Here is a 7,016-nt window from a genome sequence, read left to right on the forward strand (position 1 = left end):
TAAGAATCATTGGAGTCCCAGAGACCCAGGAAGAAAATTTCCAGGAAGAATCAATGGTCAAGAACATCATTAAAGAGAAACTTCCAGAGCTAAAGAATATATGTGATCAAATCCTGCATGCCCGAAGAGTACCAACCAAAAGAGACCCCAGAAAAACCACCCCAAGACACATCCTAGTCACAATGACAAATCCCACAGATAGAGACAGAATTCTGAAAACAGCAAGATCAAAAGGGGAAATCATGTTCAAGCAAGCTTCCCTGAGATTTACAGCAGACCTGTCACCAGAAACGCTCAATGCCAGAAAGCAGTGGTGGGATATTGTGACAAGACTGAATGAAATGAATGCTTCACCCAGAATACTATACCCAGCAAAACTCACTTTCCGGTTTGATGGAAGAATACATGGTTTCACAGACAAAAAACAGCTCAGAAACTTCACAGACACAAAACCAGTCTTAAGAGAAAAACTGAAAGACCTAATCTAAGACAAGACTACCCAAAAGACACACCAAATTTTGAAATAAAGATGGCGTTAAATCCCAGGACAATTTTTTCTCTCAACGTCAATGGACTAAATGCACCAGTTAAGAGACACAGAGTGGCTAAATGGATCAAAAAACTCAATCCAACCTTCTGCTGCCTACAAGAAACGCACCTGAATAGTCAGAACATACATAGACTCAAAATAAAAGGCTGGAGAAAAGTTATCCAAGCAAACAACACCCATAAAAAAGCTGGAGTGGCCATACTAATATCAGATAATGCAAACTTTATACTCAGGAAGGTTGTAAGGGACAAAGATGGACATTTTATATTAATCAAGGGGTACGTAGAGCAGGAAGAATTCACTCTCCTAAACATATATGCACCGAATGAGGGGCCAGCAAAATATTTAATACAACTGCTGACAAATCTGAAAAATAATATCAACAACAACACAATAATTGTGGGGGACCTAAACACGGCTTTGTCAACACTGGACAGGTCAACCAGACTGAAACCCAACAAGAATATACTAGACCTGAGGAGAGAAATGGAAGAAAGAGGCCTAGTGGATATATATAGGACACTCCATCCCCAGAAACCTGGATACACATTCTTCTCCAATGTACATGGGACATTCTCCAGGATAGACTACATGCTGGCACATAAAACATACCTCCATAAGATCAAGAGGATAGAAATTTTGCAGACTACCTTCGCTGACCACAAGGCTCTGAAATTATTTGTGAACTCCAAAGGGACTCAGAAGAAACACTTTAACACCTGGAAGTTAAACAGCCTCATGCTCAATAACCAGTGGGTCCGAGATGAAATCAAGGAGGAAATAAAAAGGTTCCTGGAAACAAATGACAATAAAGACACAAACTCTCAGAACTTATGGGACACAGCAAAAGCAGTACTGAGAGGAAAATTTATAGCTTTGCAAGCACACATCAGGAAGGAAGAAGGAGCTTACCTGAGTAGCTTAATGACACAGCTAATAGAACTAGAAAATGCTCAACAAAAGGACCCAAGAACAGGAAGACAGAAGGAAATAACAAAGCTGAGAGCAGAAATCAACGAAGTGGAAACTCAAAAAACAATCCGAAAGATCAACGAAAGCAGAAGTTGGTTCTTTGAAAAAATAAACAAGATTGATAGACCACTGGCAAACCTAACAAAGAAAGAGAGAGAGAGAAACTTGATAACTCGTATCAGGAATGAAAAAGGAGAGATCACTACTGATATGACAGAGATTCAAAGGGTAATCAGAAACTACTTTGAAAAACTCTACGCCACTAAAAATGAGAACCTGGAAGAAATGGATAAATTCTTGGACTCTTATAATCTTCCACGGTTGAAGGAAGAGGATGTAGCATATCTAAACACCCCCATCACCATTGATGAAATTAAAACAGTAATCAAATGTCTGCCGAAAAACAAAAGCCCAGGTCCAGATGGATTCACTAATGAATTCTATCAAACTTTCCAAGAGGAACTACTGCCAATCTTGGCAAGACTCTTTCATGAAATTGAACAAACAGAAACACTTCCAAATAGCTTTTATGAAGCCAACATCACCTTGATACCTAAACCAGACAGAGACGCTACCAAAAAAGAAAATTACAGACCAATATCACTGATGAATGCAGATGCAAAGATCCTCAACAAAATCCTGGCAAATAGGATTCAATGCCTCATTAAGAAGATCATCCACTACGATCAAGTAGGTTTCATCCCAGGAATGCAAGGCTGGTTTAACATCCGTAAATCTATCAACATAATACACAACATCAATAACAAGAAAAATAAAAACCACATGATCATATCAATAGATGCAGAGAAAGCATTTGATAAGGTCCAACACCCATTCTTGATCAAAACTCTCAGCAAGATGGGAATGGAGGGAACCTTTCTCAATATAGTGAAGGCCATCTACCACAAGCCAGTGGCAAATATTATCCTCAATGGAGAAAAACTGAAAGCCTTCCCTCTAAATTCTGGCACAAGACAAGGCTGTCCTCTCTCACCACTCCTATTCAACATAGCACTGGAAGTACTTGCTATAGCGATTAGGCAAGAAAAGGATATCAAGGGAATCCAGATAGGAAAGGAAGAAGTCAAGCTCTCACTGTTTGCAGATGACATGATACTCTACTTAGAAAACCCTAAAGACTCTATCAAAAAGCTTCTAGAAACAATAGACTCATATAGCAAGGTGGCAGGCTACAAAATTAACACACAAAAATCAATGGCCTTTCTATACACCAACAGTAATAAAGAAGAAATGGACATTAAGAAAACAACCCCATTCACAATAGTACCACACAAACTCAAATATCTTGGAATCAACTTGACTAAATATGTGAAGGACCTATACAAAGAAAACTATAAAACTCTGCTCCAAGAAATAAGAGAGGACACACGGAAATGGAAACACATACCCTGCTCATGGATTGGCAGGATTAACATCATCAAAATGTCAATACTCCCCAAGGCATTATACAGATTTAATGCCATCCCTCTAAAGATACCCCTGACATTCTTCAAAGAAGTGGATCAGACACTTTTGAAATTCATTTGGAACAATAAACACCCTCGAATAGCTAAAGCAATCATTGGGAAAAAGAATATGGGAGGAATTACTTTTCCCAACTTTAAACTGTACTACAAAGCAACAGTTATCAAAACAGCATGGTATTGGAATAAGGATAGGTCCTCAGATCAGTGGAATAGGCTTGAATACTCAGAAAATGTTCCCCAGAGATACAACCATCTAATTTTTGATAAAGGAGCAGGAAATCCTAAATGGAGCAGGGAAAGCCTCTTCAACAAGTGGTGTTGGCACAATTGGATAGCCACTTGCAAAAAATTAAACTTAGACCCCCAGCTAACATCATGTACAAAGGTAAAATCCAAATGGATTAAAGACCTCGATATCAGCCCCAAAACCATAAGATATATAGAACAGCACATAGGCAAAACACTACAGGACATTACAGGCATCTTCAAGGAGGAAACTGCACTCTCCAAGCAAGTGAAAGCAGAGATTAACAGATGGGAATATATTAAGCTGAGAAGCTTCTGCACCTCAAAGGAAATAGTGCCCAGGATACAAGAGCCACCCACTGAGTGGGAGAAACTATTCACCCAATACCCATCAGATAAGGGGCTAATCTCCAAAATATACAAGGCACTGACAGAACTTTACAAGAAAAAAACATCTAACCCCATCAAAAAATGGGGAGAAGAAATGAACAGACACTTTGACAAAGAAGAAATACGCATGGCCAAAAGACACATGAAAAAATGTTCCACATCACTAATCATCAGGGAGATGCAAATCAAAACAACGATGAGATACCACCTCACACCCCAGAGAATGGCACACATCACAAAGAATGAGAATAAACAGTGTTGGCGGGGATGTGGAGAGAAAGGAACTCTTATCCACTGCTGGTGGGAATGCTGTCTAGTTCAACCTTTATGGAAAGCGATATGGAGATTCCTCCAAAAACTGGAAATCGAGCTCCCATACGATCCAGCTATACCACTCCTAGGAATATACCCTAGGAACACAAAAATACAATACAAAAACCCCTTCCTTACACCTATATTCATTGCAGCTCTATTTACCATAGCAAGACTCTGGAAACAACCAAGATGCCCTTCAACAGACGAATGGCTAAAGAAACTGTGGTACATATACACAATGGAATATTATGCAGCTGTCAGGAGAGATGAAGTCATGAAATTTTCCTATACATGGATGTACATGGAATCTATTATGCTGAGTGAAATAAGTCAGAGAGAGAGAGAAAAACGCAGAATGGTCTCACTCATCTATGGGTTTTAAGAAAAATGAAAGACACCCTTGTAATAATAATTTTCAGACACAAAAGAGAAAAGAGCTGGAAGTTCCAGCTCACCTCAGGAAGCTCACCACAAAGAGTGATGAGTTTAGTTAGAGAAATAACTACATTTTGAACTGTCCTAATATTGAGAATGTATGAGGGAAATGTAGAGCCTGTTTAGGGTACAGGCGGGGGTTGGGTGGGGAGGAGGGTGATTTGGGACTTGGGTGATGGGAATGTTGCACTGGTGATGGGTGGTGTTCCTTTTATGACTGAAACCCAAACACAATCATGTATGTAATCAAGGTGTTTAAATAAAAAAAAAATTAAAAAAAAAAAAGTATAAAACAATCAAAAAAAAAAAAAGAAATGCTGGTATTCTAAAAAAAAAAAAAAAAAAAAAAAAAAAAAAAAAAAAAAAAGAAACATTAACTATAGATGGATGATGAATATTTGATATAACCCAAATATAAGCCTAAATCTACAAAATTCTAAAGAAAAAATATTGGTAGGAATATATAAATGAGTTGGTGGTAGGCATATTTCTTAGGGCATACAAGGCTATATAGCCAAGAAAAATGGTAATTAGATTTTGCCACAAATTAAACATCCTGAGATTTAGTTACATACAAAGAAAACATGAATAGAAAATCTAGGGCTGGAAAAATTTGGAAATATGAATTTAATAGATTTTTCATTAAAAATAAAAAAGTACTACAGCATCTAAATAAAATATAAGTAAAAATTAAAAATGGGTATGATATTTGGACAGATCTATTACAAGGGAATAGCTGAACACAATACTCATCAATAAGAGCTTGATTGATATTCAAACAAAAATACTAAATTAGAGCCAGAAAAAGATTCAGTCACATATTAACACTAAAAAGGCTAAACAAAATTTAAATTTCTGGCTATAATAAAGACTGCATGATTCTTCCCTGTGGGTCCCTTGCACTGGAACTCAGCTAGGAATGATCCCTTAGCACAGAGCCAGAATTAAGCCTGAATATTACCAGGTATATATACCAGGTATATATTCCAAACAAAGAAACCAAAAAGCAACACTGAATTTTATAGTGGAAAATATCACATGTTGAGGAAAGCAATGGAACAAGCAGAATTCTCATGCATGGCTGGTGGTAATACATAAAGATATAAAGTGGCATAACAGCCTTCATAAAGGGTTGAGATGACTTTAACGCTTAAATAAATGCTTACCTCTTGAACCACCAATACTGTTCTTATTTAGAGTCAGGTGCTGCTTAATAATATTTTGGAAAACAATAAATCATGTATATGACTATAGTCTATACTGTAATTTTCAACATTTTTATACTATGGACTGCCAATAGTCCTGGACTGGTTGTTGAAAATCATTTGACTTTGTCATATGTGTAGAAGGCATTTGCACAATGGCTAAATACATATTAATAAGATTTAGCAATACTTATTCATTCCAGAGAAATGAAAACTATTTCCCTATTAGTTATTAAACTAAGAGAAACTAAAGCTTAAGTAGAAACTTTATATTTATGGCAGCATTATTCAGAATAATCTAAATCAGAAAGCACTTCAAATGTCCATGAACAGAAGAAAAAATTTACAATTGTTTAATGGACTCATGAACTACTTCAAAGCAACAATAAAAGCTAAACTTTAGCCATGTGTATGAGTCTCGGACAAATTGAGTGAAAAAGTCACATAAATAAGTCAGTACATGTATTACAGGGTTCCATTTATTCTAGGTTGCCATAAATCAATTTGTTGTTTTGTTATTGTTGTTTTTTAATCACACTCAACTTACTTCTGGGTTTGTGCTGTGGAAGCACTCCTAGAGGTGGTTGAAAACTTTACAGTTCTCCAAATCAAGCAAGGATTGATTTGATGAAATTTATATTTTCTCCATAGCTCCTACATATGACATTTAAAAACCTAATGTATAGAGTGAAGATTCAAAACAGTAGTTCAAAATGTAAAAAAAAAAAAAAAACTGAGAATTTTCTGAGGCTTTTCAAAATATCGTCGTATGATATTATGGTGGTGAAATGGTGGATTTATTTGTTAATATGGTATATTAAGATAAGTGAATTTCTAACTAAAATAAAACATCCTTCAATATTCAACAATAATTGTCAGATTGGTTTTTTTAAGTATAACTAAGCCAAGAATATCAGAATTTGATGATGATTGAAATTATATAATGGACGATGGGGATCCAAGCAGACAAGTATGTGGGCAGGAAATACCTTATCCGGGAAAACAGGATATTCTGAAAGTAAGAGAAAGTGCCTCTCTTGGAGATTATAAAAAGTGGGTATGTCTCTTTAAGAGAAAAGAATCCTCTCAATTAGACATCTCATATCAAATAGAGAAATAGTTGCCCTGGGGCCATAAGACTCCAAGCTGGAGTTGGGATTGGTTGGTTGGCATGGTAGCAGTTGATACTGGAGGTTGTGTTGATGGTGATTGCTGAATTTTCCGAATGGCTTTGCAGTAAGACCCTGGCCTCCTTCCTACCTGTTTTGTCCTATTAAATTATTTCATAGGGTCAACAAACTGATCCAGTGGAAGAGGCGTCCACACAATTGTCTTTTAATCTAAAATGTATCTACTTACTTACTTTGTAATTATTTATTTTCGAGACCGGATAGCATCTCTCTTTTCAGCATTTGG

Source organism: Suncus etruscus, chromosome 7, assembly GCF_024139225.1.
Source record: "Suncus etruscus isolate mSunEtr1 chromosome 7, mSunEtr1.pri.cur, whole genome shotgun sequence".
NCBI lineage: Eukaryota > Metazoa > Chordata > Mammalia > Eulipotyphla > Soricidae > Suncus > Suncus etruscus.